This window comes from Leptinotarsa decemlineata, unplaced genomic scaffold (assembly GCF_025532065.1).
Source record: "Leptinotarsa decemlineata unplaced genomic scaffold, Ldec_3_MD MMD2_tig00026328_RagTag_RagTag, whole genome shotgun sequence".
NCBI classification, from domain to species: Eukaryota; Metazoa; Arthropoda; class Insecta; order Coleoptera; family Chrysomelidae; genus Leptinotarsa; species Leptinotarsa decemlineata.
The window spans coordinates 15,038,857-15,058,663 of record NW_027412688.1 but is presented as its reverse complement, the minus strand read 5'-3'; the positions used below and the strand labels follow the sequence as shown (position 1 = coordinate 15,058,663).

The 19,807-nt window shown below is 34.4% G+C and overlaps 1 protein-coding gene across 1 annotated transcript in view; it reads right to left on the bottom strand.

Moving 5' to 3' along the window:
- LOC111510205 (uncharacterized) overlaps window positions 1-19,807 on the bottom strand; it is an 86,337-nt gene that overhangs the window by 20,131 nt on the left and 46,399 nt on the right.

Here is a 19,807-nt window from a genome sequence, read left to right as displayed (position 1 = left end):
GTATCCGACAAATAGACAAGTATTCGGTCCCCCCAGAAATGTATTTAAGCCCACCGGACACGTTCCGAATTATAATCCAGAACCAATGTCAACAACTTCAAGGAATACATATAAAACTTCCAATATTCCCAAATTTAATCAATTTAGACCCACGGGTCCTCAAAATTTCCAATCTGAAGAACTTTACCAAATTGACAGTAAAGAAACCTCACCCGAAAATGATGACTTTTTTGACGAAACTAATCAAATTGCCCAAAACGAAAATATATACTTCGGTAATACCGAATGCTATGATTACGAATACCCAACACACTACGATAATATCGAAGAAAAAGATACTGAACCCTCTCAACCGAACCCGGATGAAAATTTTTGGTCAACATCTCAAACCGATCCCCCTGTATAAACGAGATTTTCTCGGATGCCCACTCAACCGACCTACCGTTCATTGAAATTAAAAATCCGCCTATCAAATTACTGATAGACACCGGTAGTATGAACTCTATATTAAATCCAGCCATTGCAGAAAAATATTTTCCAGAATTTATATACCAAAATCCAACGAAAATCAAAACAGCTATCGGTGAGAAAGAATCCTTATTTAGAGCCGAAATACCGGCCTTTCCTGAATTTAAATCTTCCGATAAAATAAATTTCATATTATTTCAATTTCATAATCAATTTGATGGGTTACTTGGCCTTAACGATATTCGAAATTTAAAATTTTCTATTGATTTTAAAAGAAACCTACTTGTTAATGAAAACCTATGCATTCCAATTTTTTATAAGTTGAATAGACAACATTTCACAATCTCAGTGGATTCACATGAAATCGCGGCTATTAAAATTCCTGTTAATTTCTATGAGGGCGATGTCATTATACCCGAGATGAAACTTGACACTCTTTATTTACCGGAAACCTTATCTACTGCGAAACACGGATTTGCAAAGACAGAAATTATAAACAACACTGATACACGAGTTACCGTAGTAATAAAAACACCTATTGAAGTAATTCCTTTAACAGGGTGTCTCAAAGAAAAATTTGAATTTTTCCACGTTGAACATTTTTTGCCTGAAAATTCAAAAATCACTTTAAAACAAAATATAGAACATCTAATTAGGGTCGATCACTTGAATTTAGAAGAAAAACAAGCAATTATTAAGCTATGTAAAGAATACACTGATATTTTTCATAAAAGCAATGAGAAACTTTCCTTTACAAATCAAGTTAAACATGTAATTAAAACAACGGACGAAGTCCCGGTCCATTCGAAATCATATCGTTACCCCTTTATTCATAAAGAAGAGGTGCAGAAGCAAATTTCAAGAATGCTAGAAGACGGAATAATACGACCCAGTCAGAGCCCATGGAGTAGTCCAATTTGGGTAGTCCCGAAGAAGACAGATGCAAGTGGTAAACAAAAGTGGCGAATTGTGGTAGACTACAGGAAAGTGAATGAAAAAACTATTGAAGACCGGTATCCCTTACCTAACATTAACGACATTCTGGACAAACTTGGACGTTGCCAATATTTTTCCACACTAGATTTGGCATCTGGCTTCCACCAGATTGAAATGGACCCCAACTCAGTTTCGAAAACTGCTTTCAGCGTTGAGCAAGGTCACTACGAGTATCTGCGCATGCCTTTTGGTTTGAGGAACGCCCCATCTACATTTCAACGTGTGATGGATGACGTCCTAAGAAATCTTCAAGGAAAAGTCTGCTTAGTTTACATGGACGACATTATTATTTTCAGTTCCAGCCTCGAAGAACATATCGCAAACCTCAAACTAGTATTCCAACGTCTCAGAGAAACCAAACTGAAGATTCAGCTCGATAAATCTGAATTTCTCCGCAAGGATGTGGAATTCCTTGGACATGTAATCACTCCAAATGGAATAAAAACCGAATCCGAAGAAAATACAAGCCATAAAAAAATTCCCCTTGCCAAAAACTGCAAAAGAAATTAAATCCTTTTTCGGACTTTTAGGCTACTACAGGAGATTTATCAAAAATTTTGCCAAAATCACTAAACCATTCACAAAATGTTTGAAAAAAGGTGAAAAAATCGAACACAATCCTGAATTTTTGGAAACCTTCGAACTTTGCAAAAATATCTTGACTAATGACCCAATACTTCAGTACCCAGATTTTTCCAAACCATTTAATCTTACGACCGACGCATCAAACTTCGCAATTGGAGCAGTCTTGAGCCAAGGAAAAATCGGAAACGACCTACCAATAGCTTACGCCTCAAGAACACTCAACCCATCTGAGGTAAATTACAGCACAATTGAAAAGGAACTTTTAGCTATTGTTTGGGCTGCGAAATACTTCCGCCCATACCTATTTGGAAGGAAATTCAACATTATAAGCGACCATAAACCACTCAAATGGTTGTTTAGTCTTAAAGATCCTAATTCAAAACTTATTCGCTGGAGGCTCAAGTTGGAAGAGTACGATTATGACATCCATTATAAAAGTGGCAAGCAAAATACAAATGCTGATGCTCTTTCACGTGTTGAAATAAATGCTATTGAGAACGAATCCATTATTTGCAATCCAGGTGACATCGATGAAGAAATTGAAAATTATATACGGGATGCTTTATTAGGAATAGACCCAAATGAAATTCCACCACCAATCGAGAACAATACTAATAGTCAACCCTCAGACGAGAGACCCAACAACGAAGAAATACAAGAAATCCCCGAAAACCCCGTTGAGCAGGAGATTACCACTGACGAAACGGTCCATTCAAATGCAGAGAATCCTGTTCTTGAAATACCGTATACAGAAAGTGTCACAAATTCATATAATAATCAAATAATAATAAGAAAGATCGATTCTAAAGCCTTCTACATGATAAAAAGCAAACCTTTCATTTCAAAATCTCGATTGACATTAAACTTCACCAAAAACCTCGAGAAAGAAATTATTGACACCTTCAAAAATTATATTGACCCGAAAAAATTATTTTGTATTTATGTCAAAGAATCAATCGAACATTTTATTCCAACGCTTGTAAGAACACTTCAAAATACATTTAAAAATCATTCCTATCATTTGGTTATTTCAAAGAAATTCGTCAAAGATCTAACAAACTCAGATGAGATAAAAAGAAATTTGAAATACCACCATGAGAGTAAATCTTGTCACCGCGGCATTAACGAAACATTCCAAGCATTAAGAAATAAATATTATTGGCCGAATATGAAAACGGATATCATCCGGTATATAAATGCTTGTGATATCTGCCAACAAGCCAAATATGATAGACACCCTCCGAAAATAAAATACTCCATCACTCTCACACCCACTAAACCTTTCGAAATGATACATATTGATGTATTTCAGATTCTACAGACGAAATTTCTAACAATCTTCGATTCCTTCTCTAAGTACGGACAAGCATACATCTTAAATAGCGTCAACACCGTGAACGTAATAGAAGAACTATACCTTTTCATCACTCATTTTGGCGTACCATGTTCCATTACTTGTGATAGTGGAACCGAATTCAAATCAGAACTCTTTATGGAATTTTGTAAACTTCACAAAATTCAACTTCATGTTACTACCCCACGCAATTCGAACAGTAATAGCCCCGTTGAAAGATTTCACCTATCTCTTCTTGAAAATACTCGCGTCCTGAAACTACAACATCCCAACACACCCATAAAACAACTAGTCCAACTAGCGATTATAGGGTACAATTCGTCAATCCATTCCGTGACAAAATACTCCCCTTACGATGTAGTCTTGGGTAATACAAAATCACTAGACCCTTTTGACTTAACGGACGAACACATAATCAATAACTTCATAAATGACAGGAAAAGTAGGTTGGTTACCCTTTACGAGAACATCCAGAAACGTTGTCAAAATAATAGAGAACGTGTCATCAATAAAAGAAACGAGACTCGCGAAGACCCTGTAGAGTTCACAGAAAATCAAGATGTATTTGTGCAAAATCGCGAAGCTGCTCGTAACAAAGCCAAACCTAGACACATTAAAAAACGAGTTTCTAAAGACTTAGGACTCAAAATTAAAACAACAACAGGAGCAATAATTCATAAATCGAAAATAAGAAAACCACCTATTCACTCTCGACGTTCTTTACAGGATGACAGAACGGACCACACCGATCCTAATAGTATCCCTTCGACTTCTCATGATGACCCAGGTAATAACCAGCCAAGAAATTGAAATTCAACAACTCGACACTCCACTCTTACCATTAGAACTCGGAAAATCAAGAATCATTCAAACAAAACATACATTTTTACATTATATTGAAACCCCTCTCTTAAAAATGCAACTCAGAAATATTGAATTTTTCTACGAGAGACTAATAATATCGATCAATAATAAAACTGAATTGGAAAAGGACCAGATCATTCTGAATGATTTGTTTAATCAAGCTAAATATTTCCTAACCACTACAAAAACTAAATTGAGTAATATAATTTCAAGTAATCGCAAAAAACGCGGACTAATTAATGGTCTAGGCATAGTAAGTAAATGGCTTTTTGGAACGTTAGATCATGATGACGAAATTAAATACGATTCACAAATTGAAACACTATTTGAAAATCAAAATTCTCTCAATCATCAAATTAAACTACAGACTTCTCTTAATCAAAAACTGATCAAAAACTACAATGAAACCATAACCGAACTTCACGATAATCAAATCTTATTGAGAAATGAACTCAACCAACTGAGAGAAGAGCTCAATAACCGAACTAATAATCTATATTCTTATTTTGCATCCTTGGGGGCCTTTAGCCAAATAATAGAAAATTGCCAAAGTTTGATAACATTTCTTGAAAATTTAGAAAATGCAATCATGTTTGCCAACTTAGGTTATCTCCATCCTTCAGTAATTCCACGATTTAGTAAGTGCTATCGAACACATGGCCAATATCTATGGTCATAAAAAGATCCTCAAAACTCAAAATGCATACCTTTATTACCAGCTGGCAGGAACTCAAGTAAAAATTGAGAAATACAAAATTATTTTTGCAATACATATACCAATTTGCCTAGAAGACGACTTCCGAACCTATAACCTTATTAGTTTACCATACCAAAATACAATCATCACCCCCTATAAACCTTTCCTCATACTCGGTACCGAATATCACCAGTTTGAAGATAAACCATGCCCTCAAATAGATGGTGTGTTCCTGTGCCAACATCATGACGAAACTATAATCGACACCTGTATTATTGCTCTGATGAAGGACAAAAAACCCAATTGCCTGACGAATGAAGCCATTCTGAATCACCCCATAATAGAAGAAATCAATGACCGATTTCTCCTAATCCTGCCATCCAGTGAATCTGTTATAGCCCAAGCGGATTGCGAGAAAAGAAGTGTACACAGAATCGAAACAAATACTCTTCTGAAAATTCCAGAAGGCTGCAGTGTTGTTGTGAAAAACTTCACCTATAAAAACGAAGAAGAAACTATTTTGGGAAACCCACTTATTCTTCCCAAACTGAGATGGAATATGGTTTCCAAATCTAATGGTGACCAACACGAAAATAAGCCATTGATACTGAAGTCAATCAATTTCCAATCCATACGAGAACTTCAAACAGAAGCCAAGCTACTCCAAACGCCATACCTTAACCAATTAATACACCCAGCAATTTGGAATATACCCGGTGTAACTATATGCGTTCTACTCCTTACCGGATTTGCCATACTTTGGTTTTGGATGAAAAAGAAAAATGGCCATCGCAATACCAACCGACAGAAGGACCCTAAAGAAAACAACCCTTTATCCGTATTGTTTTCTCCTGAGGAGGGAGGAGTTATGTGAAGAGATTTTGCAGACTATCCAAGGAAATGCAGTGCTTGCAGATTCCCACCCCGGATCCAGAAACGATTATCATCGTAACTTTTTATTCATTCATTTTGCAGATCTCGATGTGAGAAGTTCTCTAGAAATTTATATTGTAATTTTGAATAAAATAAATTGTTTTTAAAAACGGTTTTCGACTTCAAAGTTACTTAACTCACATGTACTGATGCATGCTCCGGTCATAATGGCTTTGCGTAGAAAACAGGCATACATAAAATTTTGAATAACGAAAAAAAAACGATCAAACTATATTTTAAGTAATGCTGAATGAATCTTAACAATAAGCATTGTCTTAAAAAACTTGGTATTTTGCAAAACTACCAAGAAATCAATCCGGTAGTAGATGACCAAATATTTTTTTTCGAACTCTTCATGGGTGTAACAAAAAGGTAGGTCATAAATTGAACCACTTATTCTTAAGGTCAAAAATTACTCGATTGGATATAATTCACCTTAATGCAAACGTGCACACAAAAAAGTCCTTGGAAAGTACATAATGAAAATCGATGGTTTCCAATATTTCATGAACTGTTACATTTTGTAACGAAAATGGATCCATGGCTTTCTTATCATAAGAGCATCTCTTTCATATGAAACCACGAAATCTGTTCAGCCTAAAAAAGTTTTAGGGGTATATATTTCGAAATATGCGTGTAAAGATATTCCGAGATAGATTATACGTTCATAATCCGATTACTTCTGATTATTTGAACTGTTTGAATTCCAATAAGTGGTTATGAATGAAATTGAGAATGAAATGATAATGCACTGGATGGAAAGCTTGAAACTGTATTAACACGATATCATAAATGTGAACTATCTATATGTCAGTCAAAAGCTGTTTCAAAAGACATAGCTACGAGAAATGTCCAAGAAGGGAGGAATATTTTTATGCATCAATTGTTAGAGAAGGTTTTCTTCAAAACATTCAATACAGAAAATAGAAAGACGTAAAATATACAAGTGACTAATGAAAAATAGGGGTGACTGGTACATTTCTGTAAACTATGACCATTTTGTAGGGCGTGTTGAGCGACCATATATTTTTATTCACTTAATCTAATTTTTTAAGTTACCTGAACACAAAAGAAATTGTCGACTCGGACAAACCGACAAATCAGCTGCAGCCGAACAATCTCTCAACGAAGAAGGCCCCCACATATTATCTCAATCGAAGTAATACCCGATAAAACTCAATATTACTATCGAAGAGTCAGCGGGCAATAGAAATTCAAAAACAGAAGGAGCATTTTGATAAAAAAAGAAGCGGAAATGAACATTAATGAAGTCTGTCTACCGGTCCTTCATGGTACACGAACAAGATCAGGCAATCCAATTAAGGAAAAGCAAGCCACGCCAATCAAAAATAATATTAAACCAAAGTCAAATACCAGCGTCGCAATTTCTGCGTTACCATATCGCTTTTAATAATGTCTACCGCAGTAGTAAATGAAACTTCAGGCATAAAAACCTGCACACCGCGGCCAAAAAAACCGGACAATAGCTCTCACATAGTTTATTTTATGTTCAGTAATGTATCTGGGTTAATATGGAGCAACAATGGATTTTAACTCTTTAACTTTCCAGAAAATCGAGAATTACTCGCTAAATTCACATTTTCCAATTAACTTATCGATTATGTTTTAAGGATATCCTTTGCTTTCAGCTATGTCCCTGAAAATGTTGTTCTCGAAATCGTATTTTTTGAGTGAAAAAAACGTATCAAGCCTCTGTTACAAATTTGATCCCGCCATGTATAGTAGAAGTAACCGATATAGTAATTCTTAAAGCTATCGGCGAACTCAAAGGCCAAAAAAACCAATACAAAGAAATAATGCCGAGGACGAATTAGTCCACGAAGAGTGAAGAATTGACGATTCATTTTGGATTATTTTTACTAACCGAGTTTTATGATTGACTGAAGAGTCATAAAATGAAATTTGAAGTCATGTTACGGTGACCAATAGAATGTGAGGATGGTTAGAAGACTCGTGTTGTCAATGTTCAGTTCAGGAACTGATCGCGATTTAAGTGTTCAAATTCGATATTGGTGAAGTTATAATTACACAAAATTTTTGTTATTTGTTTAAAATGTGGTGTCCTTGGACAAGTACTAACAGTAATAACGAGTATGATAACAACGCAGACTTTTTCCTGTGTAGTGATTCCAATAGCGCTGGTGAACAATGCGAAAAAGAGATACCAGTGAATAAGATTCGGATACATTTGAATATTGAAACACAGAGAGTACGTTCCAATGTATATAAGAATCTACATATCAAGTTTGGTATCGAGGGAAAAAACTATTACAAGCAACATTAGATTTGACCGAAATTCCTTTCTCGACTGCACGTAAAAAACAAACCTTATGAACGCAAGACGAGATTTGATGCGGAATTACCAAAACCTTTAGATGTTCATCTAATAAAATCATTAAAAAAACAATATTCGACTGTTACAAAAGCAATGAGATTCCTAAAATTGAAATCATAAGGAAGAAATTAAATACTTCCGGCCATAACGTGATCTGCTGTGAAAAAACTCTTCAGAATTGGATAAAGAAACTAGATTTAAAATAACTAAATGTAGACAAGAACAACGGCAAATTTTCTATTTGGACGAAACTTGGTATGACACTCACGACACTGTTACGAAAGGGTGGACTGATGGTTCGAGAATGTGTACGCCTAACATGCCTGCAAACAAAGGATCGCGACTAATCATTGTGCATTGCGGAGGAAGTAAAATATGGGTTCCGAATTCTTTGAAATTATGTGGGAAAAAACTTGGGGATTGCAATGTTGACTATCATAAGAACATGGAAGCTGACATTTTTTAGAAATAATTTGAAAACACATTGATCCCAAATTTGGATGCGAATAATGTAACAGTTCTTGACAACGCTTCCTAATAAAAATTCAAGAAGAGATGAAATACAAAGTTATTTAATGGATAACAATTTGTATTTTGAAGATAACTATACCAAAAACCAACTACTTGAAGTTTTACAGACAAAAACATTTGAAAAAGTGTATGCCCTTGAGATTACTGCTGAAAAGTATGGACACACCATATTGAGACTTCCCCCGTATTTTTGTGTTTTCAATCCCATCGAGTTGATTTGGGGAAAATTGAAACAAAGCATCAGGCGTTGAACAAATTTTCCAAAATTTGATAAGAAGGTGATAGAGCTAGTTAAAGAAGAAGTTTGAAATCTGTTCTGTTTTTCCGTTAATCAGCTGTCGCCCCATACGAACAACTCTCAGAAGTTGATAAACTTGTGCGAGCTAAGGACTAACGAGGTCTTACCTTTTAACGTGTGATTCCTAACACGGTTGCAGAATCATTCCAGCTTCAACCAGATAAATTCTCCCGAGAAAAATATCTGGTCGAGGCGGGAATCGAACCCACGGTCTTCCGATCGTGAGTCGGGCGCACTACCACCGCGGCCAATTCCACTATATCTAGTATCTAATATTACCGAAGAAGACTGGTAGTAGGGTGCGAGTAAGTAGTATTCAGAAGTATTTTCAATCATCACTCTGTTATTTGAATCCCTACTTTCCCACTCATCTATACAAACGATATATATATATATATATATATATATATATATATATATATATATATATATATATATATATATATATATATATATATATATATATAGATATAGATATAGATATAGATATAGATATAGATATAGATATAGATATATATATATATATATATATATATATATATATATATATATATATATATATATAACTGGTTTTTCCGGGTATTTGATCCGTGTATGTGATATTATCTCTAATTTCACCGACGTTTCGACAAAATCTCATTTGTCATTATCAAGGTGTGCTGTTACGTGTTCAGAAGTTTGTTGACCTTGCTCAACTCACTTCTTACTATAATGGTAAAATGGTATTCGTTACGTGTTCAGAGATAGAGTAGTCCATAAACCCTGGACTATGATATGATACCTCTTTAGTCCTTAGCTCGAACAAGTTTCTCAACTTCTGAGAGTTGTCGTTCGTATGGGGGCGACAGCTGATTAACGGAAAAACAGATTTTAAACAGAGTTATATTCTGATAATCTCTGTCACCTTTCAATATCAACTTTGATAATCTCGAATCTATCATATCCACTTGTCACAAATGAGATGATCTGTAGTAGATGTTTATAATGAATAAGTGATGAATTTATTTTTTACACTACCAGAAAAGTAGATGTAGTGGTAGTAATATTCAACTCTTTTCGCTTTATGTATAGTTTAGCACAAATATGCGATTTATAATATTTTCAAGATAAATATAACAATATGAACCAAATAATCATTTTTTTTTAATAAGAAAAAATTGAACTCTCAACAGCAGTACATGATTTTTGGAATTTTTTTAAATTCATTCCAGTTGGATGGTTCATAACATTGGTGCTTCATCCATCCAGTTGATTTATAAATCTAATAACTAACAAATAACCAATATTGGTTATTATCGATTACACATAATCAATAAATCACTATATGTCCTACTTGGAAGATTTGGTGTAGTAATGAATATAACTGGAGTTTTTTCCCAACACCAAATCGTTATTTTAACACCAAGTGATCGAAACTCGTGTCGAGGTCCTACACTGAGGAGATTATAACCGGATAATTTCAACAAGATCCGGTTGAGGAACAGCGAGAAACGATGACCCCCAATGTGAAGATATCGTGTTTTAGGCCAAAGAAATAGTTGTTTTCTGATAGTCATCTAACGAAGTATTCACTGCTGTTGTTTTTCAATGTTTTCTCTCCACTTCTGGTGTCCATGTCTGTTTGTCGAAAAATTAATTTTCATCAATTATAAAAACGGAAATCAATTATTAGCAACTTACGAAAATCTTGATTTACTGAAAGTATTTCATAAATTGTTTCAAATAGGTATTTTTTCATTAACTCAGGAAAATACACTAGATCCATAGCCAGGATTATACACTGAAGTTTCTGATAGGTTTGGAGACGAACTTGGAGGATTGGATTTTCATTGTCTGAAAAATAGTGAAATAGTATTTACAGGTTAGAAATAGATTATAAAAATGAAATGAACAATAATTTGGCATGATTTACTTTTTTAATAGCGTTCTTATGAGTTTGAATTTCATACCCTTATCTTCTCATTTTATAATAATCTCTTTCTCCTTAAGAATTCATCTTTATAATTCAGTTCGAGTGTTTTGCTATTTGCAAACACACTTTAGGCATTAGAAGTCCAAACCACTAAAATTCACCAAAACACATTCTCAACCACATTTGAAGCCGGTGTACTGAAATTGCTAATCATAGTTTCTTTATATTTGATGCATTTATCATCATCATCATCATTATCTATCGATCGTTTTCCGAAGTAGAATTGTCATAATTTCTATCATTACTTTCGCATAAAACATTTTTGTTCATACGTGGACTGTGTTTCAAAAAATAAGGTGAATGTTCGAATTTCGCGGGCTCCATACATTCGATTAGCAGTTTTCTGATGTTGGTACACTTGTCTCGAAAGTATGTTTACAGTATCAGCTGAAAAGCTGACAGAGGCATACAGTGATCATACTCTGAATCAGTTTTTACAAGTGGTACAAGTTTTTCATGAAAGGTAGAGAAGATGTGAATAACGACGCTACACAATCGAGGAAAATGTTGAGAAATTGGAGAAAATTGTTATGGAGAATCGTCGAATCACCATTAGAGAAGTTTTTGAGGATGTCGGCATATCGGTTGGCTCATTCCATGCAGTTTTTTGTAAATTTGGGGCATGAATCGTGAGGCAACAAATTTCGTTTGAAAACTGCTGAATTTTGACAAAAAAACGTCGCATGAGCATCGCTCAGAAATGATTGAATGACATCAACGGCGATCTAGATTGGTTCAAAAAGTTCATAACTGGTGATAAATCATATTATATGCAAAAAATAACATTAGTTAGAAAAGATAGTAATAATTATTATTATATAAATAATTGCGATCACGATTCTCTGTATTAGAGAGCAAATCCAGCAGGTAGGCAGTGGTCGGAAAGAACGTGACAGTTGTTGCTGATACTTCGAGACTCCGGCCGTGGAAGCGTGTGTTCTTAGACTCTTCTCTCTCTTCAATATGGCACTATCAATGAATCTCCACGTACATCACTCATGCAATCTGATTAATCCTCTTGGTCCCAACATCAATAATTCGATAGAAGTATACACTTAAGTGAAAAATACCGTCAATAGAAATGTGGTAGCTTGTTTCGAAATGATGTTTCTCTTATTCTTTCTTTCTTTCGTCTCATTTATTTTTTTTAACATTCATCTCAGTATTTTAATTTTTCATCATTATAATTTTTATTGTTTGCATAATTGACGTTTCACATTTATTTCGAGATTACAATGATTTGTTCACAAATTACCTTTTTGCAATTTTCATTTTCTACTCTATTTTTCAATTTCATCTAATTTTTGACATTATTTCTGTTTTGACTAAGTCATTCGAATATTTCGGTCTGGTTAGTTTAGTATAATTTCAATATACTTATCTTAATTTTGTCTTTCATAGACTTCAAATCTGTTAACACATTTTCATACAATGGAAGTCCGAACCCAGATACAGTGTCAACCACATTCAAACAAACGTGACTTATTCCCATCTGAAAATGTGAAGAATCTCTGACAGTGGCTTTAGATATTTCTAAAACTTTCGACCTTGTGTGTTTGTTTGTGTTGCATCACCCACAAGGTTTATTAGCAACGGCACATAGATATTACATTGCGTTATGATCATAAGATAACAGTAAATGATTTTAAGAGTGTCATATTTTGTTCATTAATCTTACTGTATTTTTCAAGCTGCAATTTTCAGAACGAGTTGATCTCAAACATAGACTCATATTGATTTTTTCTTTGAAAAAATATTGAAAAAAATTTAACAGACTTCAGCTTCAGAAACATGTCACATTGCCTTTATTGTTGTAAGTGGGAACAACCTGAATATCCAGAAGGTTGGTGTATCATCAATACATGATGTTTCCCCAATCGTCATCTTCGAACTCTTTTAATTTCGGTCCAAAACTTCGCCATTCAGATGATGAAAAATTTTAAATTATAGTTGGAGATTTTTCTCTCTTCTACAGATACTTTCACGGAAAGTGTTCAAGTGACTTGACACAAGAGCGGTACATATCAGAAATTCGCGACGGACTGTGGCCTATCATCGTATTGAGGTTCAACTCAGTACACCTCGAACTTCCTTGTTTGAGAACTCTTTCATCTGGAGAACTGCGTTTATGTGAAATAAACTTTCTGAGAACGTTTTTCCAAATGGATTTATTCTCCAGCGATTCAAATCCAATGTGAATCTATACTTTCACACAGACACCGATCTGAGAGCGCCTTAAGGATTTTTTTGTGGTGCTTGTGTTTTGTCCTTAAAAAAATAAAATTATGTAGAGCAGGGTTTCTCAAAGTGGGTAACGCGTTCCACTGGGGGTACGCCATTCAGTCATAGCTATAGGGGGTACGCGATAAAATTTACGTAATGGCGGCGGCTTGTTGACAAGAACTGCGCACGCATGCTAGTTGTCAAAACAAAAAAAATCGCTGACGTTAAGTTATCAAGTGATCATAAACGAAAATGCGTTTCAAACATGAATCAATGATTAACAACTGGTTCTTTGTGTGGGAAATGTCCCAAAAATCAATCTTTGTCCACATTTCACAAAATGTACAAACTATTTCGAGTTCTATTGCGTCTTCTTCACATAAAAGTTCAATTTCAAACAATAATTTTGCGAATCAGAATCAGAAAAACACACACAAATAAAATATTCTATTTGTTCTCTTACCTAAGGCTGAACATGTGTATCTATTGTTTGGTTGTATTATTTTTTAATAAAATGACTATCAATAGTCAATATTTTTTTCAAGGTGTTCGCCGTGGTCTTGAAGGTCTAATAGGGGTACGTTGGACAATGAGTTTGAGAAACCCTGATTCAAATTCAGAGAAAAACTCTTCAGAAACAACTACCTCCTCATACTCAATGGTATATTTTGAAGTTTCGGGACTAGATACTTGCATTATCTCATCGTCAGCACCGTTTCAGGTAACAACACAAAAGGAAGCATTATTTTTTTTGTAACATTACGATTTTATGTGACCAGAGGATAACAGACGGATATACAGACTCATAAGGAAATATTTTCACAATAAATCAGCTTTCTGGCTTTCTACTTTTCCATCATCGAACTGAAAATGTGGAAAGCTTCCAAAAGAAGTAAAAATAACTACAATAGAACTTTTCATAAAATGATGCATACATACATCTTTCAGATACAAACCAGAAGTAAAACCCTTCCAAAACAACAAAACAACCCTTCCACTGCAATACTTTTCTCGAAGTGAGTTTCATCAACCAAGTTGGCGTCTTCATGAGATAACGGCAACAGTTTACTTCAGAAAACTAATGATTTCTATGTCTCATGTCTCTCAAAATCTAAAAGGATCTGTACCACTGCTGACATAATCGATGGTAAACGTTTCAAATCGACATATGTTTTAGTTAATGACAAAATAGAAAAAACTCAGAAACACAACAGACATATGAACAGAGAAACAAACAAACACCAAAATTTTTCTAAATATTTTGTTTATGGATTTTAAACAACTTATTCGAAGCAATCAAAGATCTAACTCTTCGAATGAAAAAATCGCGTTGAGGGCCGTTCTACTCTCTGAAGATGACAATATAATAAATGTTCAGAAATCTACTTTCGCAAACGTCAAGTTCAAAGCCTACAAAATACAATTCTCTCGCTCATCGATCAGGTTTTAAGAATGTTCTAATATCAAGTACGCACCTCACAGAGTTGAAAATTGTGGAAACTTTCTTTGAATCTTGCCCACTCAACCTATTCTCCATTAATATAAAAATTATTCATTACCAGCAATCATTTTTGAAAGTTTGTTCAGATTTTTTTTAGTCGATACACAATTGGATTTATAACCGATATTCTGATATCGTTTTATCTTTACTTTCGAATAATCAATTTATTCATCACATATATTTAATTAACAATAAAACCGGTTCCGTTCAAATATAGTTGAAGAACATGCATTTTCAAGGGACCGTAAAACAACAATGGCTTTAAATCAAAATCCCTACTATACCACTCTATACTACATCTATAAATCTTCATATATTCTTATCTATACATCAGGAAATCTACTGACCAAGAGCTCGCTGCTGGCAGAAATCCGAGTTTGAAAGTCGAAATTTCGGAATTTCGAAATTGTAGTCCGATTTTTGGAATTCGTGAAATGATGTCAGAGTTTCAATTTCAAGGTCGAAATTTCTAATTTGATGTCGGAATTTCGAGATAGAAGTAGAAATTTTGGATTTATTCAAAACATACTCATTTCATTACACTATGAATGTGCATCCACACTTTCCATCTTTAATTAACCATTAGATATAATTATAATAATAATCATGATAATATTGCCTTTATTGTTATCAGTCATAATACTAAATACGTCAGTGTTAGAGAGTAGTTTCATATTAAGAACAAGAGCTAAGTCCAATTCCCATTATGGCAAATCACGAGAATTGTTTTTCCACTTAACCCTTCTGAACCTGTTTTTAATTTTTTTAGTTCGTACGTATTTCATTTGCATTATTTCTAAAGTCAGCATATAACGAGGCATACTTGATTCAAAAATAAGGTAAAACAAAATTTCACCTCCGAGATGACACCAGTGTTTTTGTAGGAGCCTTGAAATGCTTCAAATTTTAGATTTTTAATTTCTTATGGGACTAGGTTATAGAGAAATGAAATTTGATAATTGAACGATCTCCTGAAAAATTCATTGTGGAAAGTCAACAAGACTTAGTCTTTCATTTAAATTATGAACATCTGTTTTGAATCTGATTTTTCGATGTAAATAAAAGAATTCTTCAGTAAGTAGGTAACTATGATTTTGTGGAAAAGCTCGACGGAATGAAGCCACCCAATTTTTTGGAGTATGTAATATTCTTTGCCGTCTTCTCATACCAAATATTAATCTCAGATAACAATTATGAACTTTTTGGATTTTTCTCCTAGATTGCAAAGTGAGATTAGACCCATAGAGAGTAATCTGCATAATTAAATGTGGACAATATTGAGGACTTTCAATGTTTTCTTGTCTAGATAAATTCGAGAGAGGAGTAGGCACACTGTACAGTCGAAGTAACCTTTATTGTGAATACTTGAAGCTATCGACATCTCAAAGGCCAAAAAAACCAATACAGAGAAATAATGCCGCTGCGAACTTCAGGTTCAGGTTCAGGTGGACTGAAGAATTGGCGGTTCCTATTGGGTAATTTTTACTAACCGAGTTTTATGATTGGGAGAAGAATCATAAAATTAAATTTGAAGTCATGTTACGGTGACGAATAGAATGTGGAAATAAGTATCGCCTTCGTGTCGTCAATAATCAGGAACTGATCGCGATTTGAGTGTTGAAATTCGATATTGGTGCAGTTATAATTACTTGAAATTTTTGTTATCTGTTTAAAATGTGGCGTCCTTGGACAAGTACTGATAGTAATAACGTGTGTGATAATAACGCAAACTTTTTCCTGTATAGTGATTCCAATAGCGATGGTGAACAATGCGAAAAAGAGATACCAGTGAAGAAGATTTGGAAGCATTTGAATATTGAAACACAGAGAGTATGTTTCAATGTATATAAGAATCTACATATCAAGTTTGATTTCGAGGAAAAAAACACTATTACTAGCAACATCAGATTTGACCGAAATTCCTTTCTCAACTGTACGTAAAATAGTCAAAAACAAACCTTATGAACGCAAGACGCGATGTGATATGAGATTACCAAAACCTTTAGATGTTTATAAAATCATTGAAAAAAAAATATACGACCGTTACAAAAGCAATGAGATTTCTATAACTGAAATCATAAGGAAGAAATCGAATACTTCCGGCCATAACGTGATCTGCTGTGACAAAACTGTTCAGAATTGGATAAAGAAAATAGGAAAATAATAAACAGATGTCAAGCAGTTATGGAAAGCAGAAGAATAGTGGAATTGCGTAACAAATAATCAGAACAAATAACCAAATATAGACAAGGACAGTGCCAAATTTTCTATTAAGACGAAAATTGGTATGATATTCACGACACAATTACGAAAGGGTGGATTGATGGTTCGAGAATGTGTACGCCTAACATGTCTGCAAAAAAAACTTGAGGACTGCAATGTTAACTATCATAAGAACATGGAAGCTAATATTTTTGAGGAATGGTTTGAAAACACATTGATCCCAAATTTGGATGCGTATAGTGTAATAGTTCTTGACAACGCCTCCTGTCATTCACGACAGCTCAACAAAGTATAGAATAATAATTCGAGGAAAGATAAAATACAAAGTTTTTTAATAGATAACAATTTGTATTTTGAAGATTACCGAAAGATTACCAGAAACCAACTACTTGAAGTTTTCCAGACAAAAACATTTGAAAAAGTGTATGCCCTTGAGAGACTTCTCCCCTATTTTTGTGTTTTCAATCCCATCGAGTTGATTTGGGGAAAATTGAAACAAAACATCAGGCGTAGAGATAATTTTCCAAAATTTGATAAGATTGTAATGGAGCTAGTTGAAGAAGTATCTAATATTACCGAAGAAGACTGGCAGAAAAGGATTGAAAAAGTAATTTTAGTTGAAAAAGACTACATGGAGATTGGACACTAATAGTGGTAAATTAATTTATTATTACTATATAGGTATACAGTGCCGTTCCCCAAAGTATGTACCATATGGGAAACTTATTTATTTATAAGGGTTTATCGACAAAAAGTTATTCCTGATAAAAGTTTGTGCATTTCCTAAAACTAAACATGCACCAACAAAATACAGTACAACACACGTAATATACGAGGAGCCTTCAAATATTTGATTTTGTGACAAGAGTAAAGTACTCTTATTTTGAAAAATATCGGAAAATGTTATTTAGAAAAGTTGTTCAGCATTGAAAAATACATATAGATTTGAAGTCATGGTCATCTAAATGGCCATGACAATTGACCGTGGCTAACACCATAGATGTGTAATTTGTAATGTTACAGTCTTTTAAAATAAACCATCGTATACAGGATGTTGCATATTTATCGTTTCAGTAACAATTTGTTTTTCGTAGTCCCCATTAAAAAAAAAGGTTAAAAAATAAAACTTCACTTAGATGGCCATGAAATCTAGATGTATTTTTCAATGCTGAACAACTTTTCTACCAGACCTGATAATTTACCAGATGAGAAGTATCGATGGGTAATAAAAGAGTTCCTAAAGTGGAATCTTGTAGCACTCCAGATTTCATAAAGCGGTTTTCTGCTTCCTGTTCTGAAAATAAGCAGTCATCAGTCATAAAACATTCTCTGCAAAAACCTACTACAATCTTCTGTACTTTTGAATGGTACGTCATTCATTTTGAAATGTTGTAAATTGAGATACCATAAATATTCCGCACATGTATTTTTTTTAATTCAGTCAAACCACATCAACCATATGAAGTTCACAGTTGCTAAGTTTTCCCCAGTACCTACGTTCAACTGATTTCTCATCAACAGTTCTACCAGGTGTTCCGGAAACATTTTCAAAAAAGTTGAGATGGAACTTAAGGAGTCCGACAGGTTTAGAAATTTTTCAATATGTTGGAATTTATAAATCTGAGTACTTCATATATTGCATACAAGTTCACTACATAAATGCATATGGATGATGGATAGCATACGTAATTATTTTTAACCACAGTATAACCTTTGTAGGTATTCAGTTTGTGAAATTTCCGCTAAAGATGATTCAATAACACCATCATTGCTGTTGGTTTTATCCTACCGTTTATTATCATACTATCATACTTGATATGTTATATTGAGGGAAAGAAGATTATTTCAAAAGTTTGTCCTGTGTCTGGTTGTGAAGGTGTTATCGTGAAGAGTCGTTCTATATTTGCGGCTAACAAGGATACATATGATAAGCTCAATTTCTGTCGTTAGAAGTAAAGCGAAGGTTCTTCAGATTTTCCAGAGAAACTTCGAACTGGAGTTGTTCTATAAGCTACCATGCACAATTCTTATTGCATTGTTATGAACGAAATCTAGCAGCTTCTGGGAGAAGGAAATATTGAGAGCAGATAATTGTTGGTTCACAGATAGATCAAAAACATCTTCCGGTTCTGGTGCAGATGTTTTCAGTTGCAGACACAGGACAGAGACAACAACCTCCCTAGGAGCTTATGCGAGTGTATTTCAAGCGGAAATTTACGCTATTGAATTGTGTGCGGGATATTGGAAGAATCCAACCTCGTAAAGTCAATAAAAATATTCTCCGACAGTCAAGTGCCATTGGAAGCTCTTGGCTCTTACCGAGAAATGTCTAAATTGGTAGCAAATTGCCAAAAACGACTCTCCTCGATAGGAAGACTTAACAGATTGTCTTTGGTCTGGATTCCTGGCGATCCTGGCCTGGAAAGTAATGAGGCTGCTGACTTCCTTGCGAAGGAGGGTACTGCAGCTTCATTGGATCAGAACCTGTCATTGGCATCGCTTTATGCTTTGCCTAACAAATATTGAACACCTGGATGGCAAGAATATTTATGTATTTCTGGCAGAATCTTCCAGGATTGGCTCACTCCAAGGCGTTTATTCACTATGATGTCTTACAGGCCTTCTTACAGGGAACCGAATCAGGTTTTTAGAGTTCGACAGAGCCGTACTCTCTGACCTGAGAAAGACCACTCACCATACAAACTAATCGGTTTCGTTGAGAAGCTGAGTTCATTTGGTCGAGTGTGACTAGGTGTGAGCCACAATAAACCCTTACGGGTTGCGGTGGAATGTCGAATAGACCCAC